Genomic DNA, 14,506 nt, shown 5'->3' on the forward strand with positions numbered 1-14,506 from the left:
AATAGTCTTCGCATTGCACAGTGATGTGCAACGCTTTGTTGTGGCCTAAACCTTCAGGGGGCAACTCATCCTCGTGAAAAGTGATCTTATGACTCTCCAATATCTGCCCGACCATGTTTGCCATCTCTCCTCCAGTTATGTTACTGGGTACATACGCCTCGCTCAGTATCTTCATCAGGGCATTCTTATGTGTCTCGGAGCTCTGCAGTAGAGCTAGAATGGAGATCTGCGCTGGTGTTTTATTTAATTGATAACTGAGTATTCTTTCACCTGTATCTTCCGCCAGAGATCATCGGGCCCAGTTTCAATAGGCCGTCCAGAGGCCTGCTTATTTGATTCAACTAAGTGCTCCGGAGTATAAATTCTGCCGGTTCTGGTCATACCCTGTGCTGCAATTGCTTCTCCAGACCTAGTTTTCCCCTTCCTTCTTGCCTCGGCGGTGTAATCTCAAGGAATGGACTGTGTATAGAATGGCGTTATGGCTGACATTGCTACAGGAATGGGCACCCTTGTTTTGGGAGGTAATACAACAACTTCAAATGGTGCAGGTGCCTTTGGAGACCCAAACTCCACCTCAATTGGCTCTGCGGTCTTTGTGGATGACAGTGTTTCAAACTCGAGAGGCACGGACATGTTTACTTCAGCATCCCCAGAGGGCTGGATCTGGACTACGATTGGATTCAGTGTGACTGTTGGTTTCTTGGGCTCGTCACCTTCGGCAATCAATCCAATTGACCCTTTGGGGTCCCAATCATCTTCTACCTCGATCATATGCACGCCTCCACCCTTATGATCAGGCAAGGGATTGTTGCGAACATTAGGAGCAGGCTCCTTCGCCACGATGATTTTGTTGTCGATTAGAGCTTGGATTTTGTCTTTCAGAGATCGGCACTCATCAATGGTATGCCCTTTCATGCCGGAATGGTATGCACAGGTTTTGTTTGGATTGACCCATTGGGAAGGATTTTCTGGAGTTATGGCAGGGATTGGGGTGACGTAATCGGCTGCTTTGAGTCTTTCATATAGCTGGTCGATTGGTTCGGCGATGGCGGTGTATTGCTTGGGAGGTCTACGGTCGAAATTAGGGCGTGGCCTGGGAGAAGTTTTGGCGGGCGGGAGGTGATTGGTAGTGAGAAGGCTGAGCATTATAGGCTTGGTAGACGGGTGCGGGTTGGGAATATCTTGGTGAGGTAGGTTGATATGTGGGGGAGGGAGATGATTGGTAAGCAGGTGATGGAATTTGGTAAGAGGGCGGAGGTGCTTGGTAATTAGGGATAGGTTGATATGTGAGAGGAGGTACCGGGTAGGCTTGGTATTTTACTGGGGACTTGGTTCTCTGTGCAACCATCACGGCACTCACATCCTTTTTCTTGGACGTGCCCCCAGATTGTAGGGCTTTGTTGGTAGCCTGTAATGCCTCGAAATTAGTGACCATACCGCTTTTAATGCCTTCCTCGATCCTTTCTCCTAGCTTGATGATGTCGGAGAATTTCTGTCCCTCTATCAGCATTAGCCTCTCATAATACTGTGGATCCTGAGCTCGGACGAAAAATCTGTTCATCTGTTCTTCTTCTAAGGCTGGCCTGACCTTAGCAGCCTCGGATCTCCATCGAGTAGCATACTCGCGGAATGTCTCAGTAGGTTTCTTTTTCAGATTCTGGATGTAGAAGACATCTGGCGCATTTTCTGTATTGAATCTGAACCTGTCCATGAAATCGGATGCCATTCCTACCCAGCTTGTCCACTTCTTGGGATCTTGGCTGATGTACCAAGATAGCGCATCGCCTTTCAAACTTCTCATGAAGAGTTTCATGCGAATCTTTTCATCTCTTCCTACGCTGACTAGCTTATCATAGTATGTCCTTAAGTGGACTCTAGGATCCCCTGAGCCGTCAAACATTTCAAACTTAGGAGGTTTGTACCCCTCGGGAAGTTCGACGTCTGGCTGAATGCAAAGATCCTCATAATTCAACCCCTCAATATCTTTGTTTCCTTCAATACCCTGGACTCGGCTAGTCAGTTTCTTGAGTTCTGCGGCCAGGTTCTTGATGAGAGAGTCTTTGTCATCAGACTCCGGTGTGCTTGAAATAGGTTGAGTGTATGGTGGCATGGTTTCCACATAGATGGGAGTGTGGTGGGGATGATCATTTGATGGTTCAGGGATGAGGAGTGGGGTGTTGTTCTGACATGTGTTGCAATTTTGATGAGTAGCGGGTTGTTTCTGCGGCTTCGGGATGTTCTGTGGAGGTATGGGGTGTTGAGCATTGGGAAAGTTGACGTCTCGAGTAGTGAGGGAGAATGACATGCTCGCCAAGTTCCGGACTTGGTCTAGTTCTTCTTGAAATTTCAGTAGCTTCTGTTCGAGCTGGGCGGCACTTTCTCTGGACACCTGAATACCCTGAGGAACCTCTACCCTTTCAGCTGAGTTCTCCTTTCTGATGTTGTTCACGTCCTCCATTTTTGCTTTGTTCTTGCTTTTGACAGGACTTGGAGGAGGAGGAGGTGGAGGGACCTTAGATGATGATAGAGTGCACGAACTAACCCTTTGGGGAGGGGAATAAAAATAAAAGAAAAAATAAAAAGGTAACAAGTTAGTATGGATTCCGAGAAAAATATTGCAATATTTAAACACGTAGTATAAGAATATGAATCGTGTCCTAAATTGGGTGCCTCGTTGTGCCCGAGGTAGGCCTAGCGACAAGTTAATTTGGAGAACTTATAATGCTAAATGCCTTATTTTATTGATAAAAATAAGACGAATCCCAAAACGACACTAAGATTGCATAAAGTAAAAATGTCACTAATGGCCATTGGCCTTATTACATTTTAAAGCAAAAAGGAAAAGAGACTCCTAACTATTTGGTCCCAGAAGGACCTTCCCCAGATTCGGCATCTTTAGCTCCATCGAACAGCTTCACCAGCTCACGCAGCCCCAGTAGTAGATAAGCCCTAGCCAAATGTCCTCCTTCATTTCCCTCAGCGTTTTGGCAATTCTCGATCCTCCGGATGAATTTCCCTTCCAACTCTACCAACCCTCGCTCCAAATGCCCTAGACGCTTGTTGGTGCTGACAACCATATCCTTCCATTCCTTGATCAACTTTTGATTTGCTTCTTGAATTTCCTGATGTTCACTCTCGCACTCCCTGATCCTCTTGCGCAACTGGTTATATTTAACCTGTATTTCAGCCCTCTCGTCGATGACCCTGTGACCTCGAACAGACCCGGGCTGTCCTAACCCAGCATGATCCTCTTCTAGCCAACCTGGATAGTATGGGGTGTAACCGGCATGATATCTGTCAGGCTCTATGGAATCCTTTTCCAGGATGATCTTGCTATTCCACATGTGTTGAGCTCGACATTTGTATAGGCTATCGTCATCTTGGAAATCAGCCCTGAAATGACTCATCTTTTCGACCTTTGGTACCACTTGCTTTCTCCCCGCCTGCCTCATGACTCGGAGAGGGACATAGGGATAAGTTCCCCTCAGACCAATGAGTATAAGGAATGGAGCATCCCGAGAGCGGATGATGAATTCTCCAGTGGGGAACCATTCGAACATCCACTGCACCTTGTCTTCTTTCAAATTTTCAAACAACTCTACCCATCCTCGAGCGTCTCCCGGCTGAGCAAACATGTCGGCCATATAGTTCATTCTCTTGGGATGGTGAAAGGCTATATGATCGTTCCACGGCCTTCGTGGAAGCTCTTGACGGTATTGACCCCTTTGGAGATGTTCTATAAGCCAGAGTTGGAGTAGTAAGTTGCAACCCTCAAAGTGACTGGCCCCTCGTTGACAGTTCTCCAAGGCTCGGTAGATCTCAGCAACAATCATGGGTACTATGCTGAAGGCTGCCCTCCAATCCCTTCCATTCATGTCTTGGTGACCATGGCTAGTCTGGTATGGATCCTAGCCTTCTTCATAGGAAACACTATCATTCCCAAGAAGAAGAATATAAAGACGAAAACCCTCCTGTGGATATGCCCCAATGATGTGAGGGCGAATTCATCTGGATAGGTGCGGTAGGACTTGCTATGGCTGTACCTCTCGTACAGATAGTCGAAAGGAATATAGGAGTCCTTCAAACAAGTCAAGTCTAAGTTTTTCTTCAACCCCATCATTTCGAAGAAACCCCTACCCTTGCGGTTTTCTGGCTTGAGCAAATCCGGAGTCTCCCAAGGAATACCGGCTAGCCCTCCTATTTCTTCGAGCAATGGAGTCATTTCTAGGTCCCCAAATTGAAATACTGATCTATCACTGTTCCACAATAAGGTCGAAGTCTCTATGATTTTGTTGTCACACTGAATTTCCAAAAGAGAAGTTAAGTTCCCCAAATACTTGCAGACGAGAGTCCGGTCACTGGAATGAAGGTCTTCCCACCAACTTAGCAACTTTGGGTGAATGTTGGTTACCATGCCGAACTTGGGGATTTCGTGCCTCATTTCTGCAAAACAAAGTGTTAGTCCCTTACCCCACCGAACTTGCTATTTAAATCAATAATTAGCATAATGGAATTTAGTTCTCCAAATAAATGCACAGAATATGGTGTTGTCCGTTTGGGTTCCAGGGGAACCCAGTGGACTTTGGACAAGGCTATCTTAAAGAGACATTATGTGGAAAGAATAACTGACTCGACTAGGTTTGACAGTGATGCATGAACAGTTAAATAGAATAAGGTTTCTATGGGGTGCTAGACCGGTACCCTTGAGTGGACAACTCAAGAGGGAAAGGCACGGAACCGTCGACTGCACCGCTGATCGACTAGTTTTACCGCAAATATGCCTTTGCCAAATTTAGGGGTAATAAAATCGGAAGAGCACAACCACTCATTAAGCGTTGCTATGGTATTTGTTTGGCACGAGTGGAATACGATGTTGAAGATGCAATTACAAATTGTCACGTATTTTCACGTTCATAATGATTACAATAATTGCTCAAAAATTACAACGGTATTGAAGGAAAACAGTAAATGAAAGCATTAAAGAAAAAAAAACAAGAAGCCAAGTCAGTTTCGGATAAACACATTAAACAAAGCAATAAAAGAAAACAATGAAGTCACATATAACATGAAGTGGTAAAAGCCTAATGAATCCCCAGCAAAGTCGTCATGCTGTCGGCGCCCCCTTTTCCTCGCGAAATCGGGTTTACGACATTTGGGAAGACAACTCTATTCCCGTTTGGGAATTGGGTTTTTGCATTTGAAAGGTCGCCACCTAATGATTAATTGCATTAGGACACTAAGGGTTTTAAATTGGAAAACTAGGGTTCGGGTAAGGGCTAGAAATTATCTCGAGGGGAAGGTGTTAGGCACCCCTCAAGATCCACTAATGTGGTTCCCGGCCATGCTATATTATGACTTTAAATGCAGACAAATATTTCTATACACAAAGGTTGCAAATAGGTACGTGACAAGCATATTGAAATTACGATCTAAGTGGTCTCACACTTTGTTTAAGAAAACGTCCAAGTACAGAAATTTAAATAAAAGAAATGAAAATTTAGAAGACAAGAATAGTGCAGTAAATTAAAGGAGAGTTTTGGGTGGCTGAAACAAAGACAGAATTTTGTTGATAGTAACAAAGTTACATAAAGGAAAGGGGTACTAGGTTTGTAAAACACATGGATTATCAACACAACACTGGTAGCCAATCATACGCATGATGTTATCGTGTGATCATCATCTCCATGTCTACCCTCCCCAGCCCGTTAAGGTATTAAGCGCAGAATGGTATCGTTACCTACTGCATGCTATTACCCGTCCCACCTATCAGTCCCGGAGGCATTTGAGACTACTAAACCTAAAAGGGGAGGGAGTTAGGCTTTTCAGAGTTTAAAAGGTTAAAAAGCTAGAGCAACAATCAAAACACGTAAACAATTAAAGGGGAACTGGTAGCAATTAAGGGCTCAAATAGGCCTCCTCATTTAAAAAAAAAGCAACTTATTTAGCACGACTGACAAATACTGGTTAGGTCTTTAATTAAAATTAACGTAGAAAAAGTTGATTTACCACATATTTCCCAGATAGGGAGTCCAAATTAGTCCTGCTTAGATGTAGTTGTCGAAAACTGACAGTTGGTTAATTACTTAACTATTTGCCTATGTGTTAAACGGGACCTATAGGCATGATATCTATTAATTCAGGAACGGAGGAATAACCTGACTGTAAAAAGAATTGTTGGTTGTAAGCTCTGCGAATGTTTAAAATTACCACTGATTTTAGACTTAAGAGCGAGTGGGCGATTCAGATTTAGTTGATAGCTCCTATGGGTATGCTTTCTAGGTGCTACTGATTCTACCGCTGCTTATTGTCATGCAGAGATCCTATAGGCAAGTCATCTATATGTAATTGGTTATTTTAAATTCTATAAGCATATTTGCCTAATGACAGGTGCATATGCAAAATGCAGGAAGTCCTATAGGCATATTATCTATATGAGATGCAAAATTTCAGCAACGATTTATGGGCATGGTATCTATGTGAGATACAGAGGTTTGAAAGTAGTAACTCCTAAAGCATAATTTCTATGTGAGATGCAGAATTTGAAAGTAAATATCCTATAAACATGATTTCTATGTGAGATGAAGAATTAAGAAAGTAAATATACCTAAAACATTGATTTTTAACCCTTTGGCATGCATACAATCCCATCCCTTTTCACTATACACCCCAGTAGTTATTACAGAATTTATTATAGACCAAATGAATCAGAGGAAATAATAAAATTACATCAGTGATTATATCTACATCTAATCAGCCTAATCCAGACTCAGAGTCTAATAATATGAGATAAACCAACTTCCAGGATCGGATTTTTCAAAGCCTTTCTCTTATTTAGGATGTGTCAAAGTTCCAAGGAACTTCAAGAGTTCCAGGCAATGCTTACACCCCAAATATCATTGCAGAATCAGATAATAGTGCAGTGTGGAAGGGCCAGCCCTCAAATGTCCAAGTTCAGAGGGAACTCAAGATCCCAAGGCAAGGCTCATAGGAGAGGGGCAGAACTTAGAGACTAGGAGTAAGTGTAAGTGTAATGAAAGGGAATTAGGGGGGAGCCAGGGCAGGCTGATGGTCATGCCTAGCAACTGGGATGCTGGCACACCCCTGACTAGCCTGTCAGCCTTAGAATTGGGGAGTTAAGACCTTATTGAAGGCCAAGTTCAGCCCTGGACAGCAATTAGGATGCTGCCAGGCCATACCTTAACTCGGCACATATAGGGGAATGGGGGTATGGGAGCAATTGTTTGTACTAGCGGCAAGAAACAAAGAAAGAACAGGCAAAGCATATAGGTACTTTAAAATTAACTTTACAGAGAATTGAAGGCAGGCATGGATACAGGGACTGTAAATAAACACATTAGAGAGATGCTGAAATTAATCTTAGAGCATACCAGTTCAAAGAAGCAAGAAAGGAGAAACAGTAGACTTATGAGAGCCAAAGTGCAGTCAAGAAACAAGAGTATGGGTTTAGAAGAGAGTTGTGAATTCTGTATGCTTAATCGTGTGTGTCTGTTATTCAGAATTGTGTCATGTATTTATAGTGCAGAAAAGAAGCAGAAATAGGTAAGAAAATAGTTTGAAAATCAATCACACAAGGTTTCCCTTTAATTAAGGGATTCTGATTTCAAACGGCAAGGTAAATAAGGAAAGGGGTTAATTAAACACTTTTCAAAGTAATGCAAGAAGGGTAAATACATAATAGTTATTTAAGGAAAAGGTTTTGACAGTACACGGTCATGCAAATTAAGGAAAGGAAATCAATTGACAGCCAAGCAATCAAGAGTCGAAAATTTTGTATGAATGAACCAAGTCAGAAAAAGGTAAAGAGAGGCTTTACTTAAGAAGAATCAGTAGTAATCAATTAACCCCCAAAAAGAATTCTGATTTGAACACAAGTTGGAAAACCTTTCGAAGAAAAATTTTAACACAGATATAAAAGGGATTGTCATGCTAATCAGAAGAGTCTTAGTTAGAAGAATTCATACACAAATGCATTCAAACTCAGTACATGGATTCCAAAGTGAGTTTGAGAGAGTCTAGGGCTCAAATAGAATCCTAGTCCAAACACACAAAACGAAACTCGCCAAAAACCCCAAATCCTAGGGTTTCCGATTTGAATCAATGCAAAGAAGAGAAAACAAGCAGATATAGTAGAATGTTCAATGCAAACAGAGTAAGGGAATTTATTCGAAACACAATGAGAGTAGAAGAAACAGTAGAAGAAAATATGCTTAAGCAGGCATAGTAAGAACGCTTAATGAACATGGTAGGAAAATATAGTAGGTGAAGCATAATCAAGTCATAGTGGAAGGCAAGTAGCAGAACATAGCATGTGAAAACATAGCATAGAAACATAGTATAGAAACGCGGTAGAAGGAAGAACAAAATATGGCAAACATAGTAAAAAAAAGGAAACATAAGAACATAGCAGAGACAAACATACACAAGAAAAGGGAGAAGAAAAGTCGGAAAAACATTTAAGCATTTTTCAGAAACCCTAAGAAAGAAGTGACTTTGAAAGTAAAAATTTTAATGAAAAGTTGGGGAAACCTCTTAAAAACTCAAAGCAAAGCATGAATACACACAGATCTGAAGAGAATCAGAGAAAAACATCGACAGCTAGGGTTTCAGATGAACCCTAGAATGAGAAAGGCTTCGAAAATGTCCGATCTAAGTCGGATAAGACTGGAAACAGGCTCAGGAGGCCAAGATGTGCCGGAGCCAGGTCGGAGATGGCCGGAAACCTCAAGTCGGTGGAGGTCTGGGTGGAGACCTTTGAGGTCTAGCCTCAAACCTTCGAATACCAAGCACACAGGAGCGATAGGAGGTGAGTATGAGGGTTTCATGGCCTGAGAAGCCATGGAAACCGACGAGAATTGCAGGGATTAGGGTTAGCCTGGGTGGCAGCGACTAGGGTTTGCAGAGAGAATGGGAGAGGAAGGGGATTCAAGGGCGGCGGGTTAGGAGAAATGAATTAGGGTTGGGGGGATTTGGTAAATTAAAAAGGAAAGGGTGTGTTTGGGCCGTTGATCTTTTAGATCAACGACTGTGATTTAAAGGGGGGGGAGGGGTCCGGTTGGGTAATTTAATTGGGTAAGGGGTTGGGTTGATTTTAGGAGTTGGGCTGGTTGAAATTGGTAATAGGGGCTGTAATGTGGCTATAATTGAAATGCAGATGGGCTATATATTAAATAGCCAATTTTCCCTTTTTAATTTAATTAAAATAGTTAAAATAATTTTAAATACAAATTAAAGGCACTAAATTAATTAATAATATATTAATGTTAATCTAAAAATACTGGGACCAATTTTATAATTGTAAAATGCTATTAATCGCAATATAGGCTATAATTGTAATTTTATGCAATTTTAGCTTAGAAATATCAAATAAATTAATAAAAAATATGCAAAAATCACCTTAATTATATCTTAGTGTAAATATGAGAATGAAATAAATTATTCACCAAAATGCTAGTTTGGAAATAATTATCGGATTTTGTAGTGTAAAAATAGACAATAAATTGATCTAAAAGTCTTTAAAATTAAAGGAAAAATACCAAACTTTTGGGAAAACGTATACATGCTATTTTGAGAATATTTTGAGTATAAAAAATNAAAAATATGCAAAAATTACCTTAATTATATTGTGATGTAAATATGAGGATGGAAATAAATTACTCACCAAAATGATAGTTTTGGGAATAATTCTTGGATTTTGTACTACTAAAACAGATAATAAAAATGATTTTAAAAAGATTTAAAAATTAGGAAAAAAAATACAAAAACTCTTGGGCATGCTTATACATGCTATTTTGAGAATATTTTGAGTATAAAAAAATAGGTAGGGAAAAATTGGGTATCAACACCAGTGGGTACTTATTCTTGATCGTGACCTTGTTGAGTTGCCGATAGTCAATACACATTCTCAGTGGCCTATCTTTCTTTCTTACAAAGAGAAGTGGTGCACCCCAAGGAGACACACTCAGCTGGATGAAGCTCTTTTCTAACAAGTCCTTTAACTGCTCATTTAGTTCCTTCAATTCTGCCAGTGGCATTTTGTTGGGCGGATGGATATAGGCTGCGTAACGTAACGCGGACCAAATGGAAAATACACCCCTTGTTATTCATCTTTGTGTCCTTAAGGTAAGAAATAAACCTACCCTTATGCACCATATCATCCCCCTTCCATTCAATCAGTGACTCATTTCAAAATTGGAACGTAACGGTCCTAGTTCGGCAATTAAGCTTGGCAATACTTGAAAACACAATCCCTACAAACCCAAGTGGCCAAAATATAGTCACCAACCGGAGTAGATATAGAGAACGGCTCATAAAGTTGTTCTGATTCTATCCGGAATTCCATAGCAACATAGGGAATGACATAGGACAAAGTGCAATAGGGATTAATAAGAGCATACACATCATGATATTGGATAGTCAATATACCTGTGATAACATCTGAAGAAGCCTCTGAACTCTGGCGACCCTTCATAGCATAGAAATAGCTGGTTCCTCCTGTACTATTTGTCCCGCCCCTAGCTGCACCACGCCCTGCGAGTGCTGGAGTGCCTCGATCTGGAGGATGTGCCGCATATGTAGTAGCTGTAGAATTGGCTAGTTGTGCTGCTCCCCTACCCATGCTCTGGTGGGACAAGCGACAATCCCTCTAAATATAACCCTTGATACATCACCCGTAGCATATAGGCTGGTCCACGAAGCAGGCCCCAAAGTGCATCTTCCAACACCTAGGGCGCGGGGGCCTCTGTTACTACTAAAATCTCCCACCAGGACAACCTTGCTGGTAGGATCCCCTATTTCCCTGGCCGAGCCTAAAAAGACTCCACTGTTGCTGACTGGGCCCCGGTTGTTGTGAACTAATCGAAAACTAAGCAAAGGACCGAGGAGGCCCTGACTACCCTCCCTTAAACGCTGACTTGCCACCACCACCACCAAAAGTACTACTAAAGTTGCCCACTAACCGCACCCTTTTGCTAACCTCTCGCTCTATTCTATTCTTCAATTTGCGGTCTCTGTGGCTTGAGAAAATGCAACCATCTTAGCATAGTTCATATCAGAATTCAAAGCAGCTATAGTGACCTTATGAAAAATCAAGGGGCTAAGGCCCTACACAAAACGGCGCACTCTAGCCTCCATAGTGGGCAACATATAGATGGCATACTTAGACAGGCGCGCGAACCTCATAATATACTCCCACACACTCAAGCTACCATGTTTCAGACTCTTTAACTCGGCAGCCTGGGCTGCCGTAGTCTTGGTATCCATGAAATGGTCGAGAAAGGCGCCAAACTCACTCCACCTTATCGGAGGGCTCCCCTCCTCACGGGACTACTCCCAAATCTCAAACCATGAATAGGCTACCCCTTTCAGGAAGTAGGAGGCCAACTCCACTCCATCAATCTCAGTAGCACGCATAACTTGGAGGGTCATGTGCATCTCATCAAAAAAATCCTGGGGGTCCTCCTCAGGATCAGTACCTATGAACACTGGAGGATCCAATTGAAGAAACATATTCTCTCTGGAACTAGTAGAATCCCCTAGCTGACTGGAAGAGGTGGGTGCAATATTAGATCTCTGGGCCTGGGAAGCCACTATGTGAGCCAACATCTGTATGGCTCCCCTATGATCTCCATCAGACATACTAGGACCGAAAGCTGGGGCAGGAGGTGGAACTAGAATATCAGTCGTGGGTGGAATCGTTGCACCCTCAGTAGGTGCAAAAATTGGTGTAGTATGGTCAGGTGTAGTAGAATCGGGTAATGTAGTAGTCGGGAAAATATTCTCACCCCTCGGGGCTCACCCGCATCATCAAGCAAAGAATCGACTGCCACTCCTGGGGAGGTATTGGATCCTTTGCCAGTTTTTGCTTTCTTCCTAGGCGCCATGTATTGAAAGTTAGAGCAATGCACGAGTTAGAAGAGGAACAATCATACAATCAGCTTTATCGCACGATCTAGAACATCAAAAAAGGGTATTATTCCTAAATGCCCTAGTAGCCGCCTAATTATCGATATGGTCGACAACACACCGACAAGAAGGACTCTACTAGATACAGCTTCGAGTCATCCTATGACACTTTAAAACCTTAGGCTCTAATACCAAGATTGTCACGCCCTGACCTCGGGGAGTGCGATCGGCGCTCAATCGAGATACCCCGGTCGAGCAAGCCTGCACTATGTCGTCTACCCAACTCACATATGAATAAAGAGAAGATACATATCGTTAATTAGACAATAAGAGGTCATGTGGATATCACCAGTTCAATGTCATATGTTACATCATTAACAGGTCTCAAAAATAGTAAACTATACAATCATAGTTTGAAGTGGATCATGTGATTCAATTACAACTATTTTAGTCTAACTTTCCCAAAACAAGATTTAACCCACACTATGTCTACGGAGCCTCTAACAGAAACAAAAGAGTACTACGACAGTGCCGGCAACAAGGCCCCGGCTATACCTCCAAATACTAGTACAAAGAACAAGATATACAGGACCTAAAAATTAAGTGGGGCTTACCAAGTCAACTGAGGAGAGGTTGTGCTGCTATCACGGATCAACACCACCTTCTATGGAACCACCTGCACCCATTAAAGATGTAGCTTCCCCTGCAAAACATTAGTACATGTGGAATAGTACTAGTATGTAACACTAAACACCATCTCAATAGAACGTATAACAGTAAACGGAGAAGGAAACATGAAATCAATAAGAGACTCAAATAGTAACAAGGCATCAAGTTAGGGGAAAGGTAAATTCAAGTAAGTTACAATATTTTTAAGTTGGGAGATCTTTAGCACCGATACTCCACCCTGTTTTAAGCACAGACTCCGATCTCAACCCAATCAGATAGGTCATCTCACCCCGAGACATCTACTCACAATACCACCATGTGCGCGGCATGGCGTCCGAACTCTGCCCGATCGGCTAAGCCGTCTCACCATAATGTTGTGTGGGTCGACATCACATCACATCTTGAGAGCAATTATCTCATCCCATTTAAGGTTATTTTTGTGGTTAGGTTATTTTAGCATACCCTTCTCGGTGACTGAACGATACTCCCAAATCATTTACTCTTTAAAGGGATTTACCACTCATTTCATAATCTTTTACATATCATTCATTTCATCGGCACCAAACGCCATAATGTAATATCATTTTTGGCACATTGGCCGCACATCATATTTCATGCCCTCTTCTTTCACTTTCAAATATCACTACGAATAATCAACAACAAGGCTTTTCAAATTTAGACTTGTAATTATGTTTGTGAGCAAATAAGGGTGATAAGCACATGGAGATTTCTTACACAATTCGACATAACAACTTTCATTTGAACTTGACTTGAAGTAACAATATTTAATATATGACTCATGTTTTGAACACACCCCTGAACCCCTGAAGAACAACATAATATCATAACAATATTCGGAACACATCTGAAGAACAACATAATATCATAAGAATATTCGGAACACATTTTGAACTTACAGACATACATACATATATATATATATATACACACACACACACATATCCCTTTCGACACCAAGCTTATTCGTAATAGCAAGTTTATAATGAACAAGTCAGAACTTACATGAACATCGTGGGATTTAATTCTAAGAGAGAAGCTTAGCGAACATACCTCGCCTTCGGCTTCCTTAAATTACTAAAATGTATACGGTGAAATCGGAAGGTCCAATTCCTCGTCATCGAGGCACCTCAGAGGATCATCTCGAAGGCTCGAGGCTACAAGGCTACGGTCGAGTTTCCTCCCTCCAGGTTCGTCGACGCTCGACCTTGGGACAATGATGAACCCAGCTATTGTAGAGAAGGGGAGTTCCCAAGGTGTGCAGCTAGAGCCGACAGAGTCTGTCAGGCTAGTCCGAGCCCTTATCATAGCAGTATCTAGCTGTCCCATCTCCATTTCTTTGTAAATTAATACATTTGTACTACATTGGGATTTCTCCTACTATATACAGGGGATCCCTGTCATTTTATGCACCATCTGTTGCTCCAGCTACTCCACACGAATATACGAAGAACAATCTCTCTGCTTTCTAACATACTTTCTTGTTATTATTGCTTTCATTTATTATCTTCATACTTATTCATCATTTATTGCTTATCATTGGCCATAGAGAGCCTTTATTAATTTTTATACAACAGTTAGTTACACCCCGATCGCCCCCGATAGCTCATCATCGGGCCACAGAACCGACCTCGAGGCCTCCGTATCGACTAGCTCAAGGCTCCGATTGCCAGCCTCTCGATTTGATTATCGCCTTATCTTTAACTCCCGTTACGTTTCTAAACATCGTACACATAGCATCATCTGCTTAACAACTAGCAAAAAAATAGATCACGTATGTTTAGAGTCTCATCAACAAATTTAATTGTTATTACCATTTTCACGGTAAACAGTTTGGCGCCCACCGTGGGGCTAAAAATAATAGTGATTATTTTCTCGCTGGTTTCTTTACACAACG

The sequence above is a fragment of the Nicotiana attenuata genome, unplaced genomic scaffold, assembly GCF_001879085.1.
Source record: "Nicotiana attenuata strain UT unplaced genomic scaffold, NIATTr2, whole genome shotgun sequence".
Classification (NCBI taxonomy): domain Eukaryota; kingdom Viridiplantae; phylum Streptophyta; class Magnoliopsida; order Solanales; family Solanaceae; genus Nicotiana; species Nicotiana attenuata.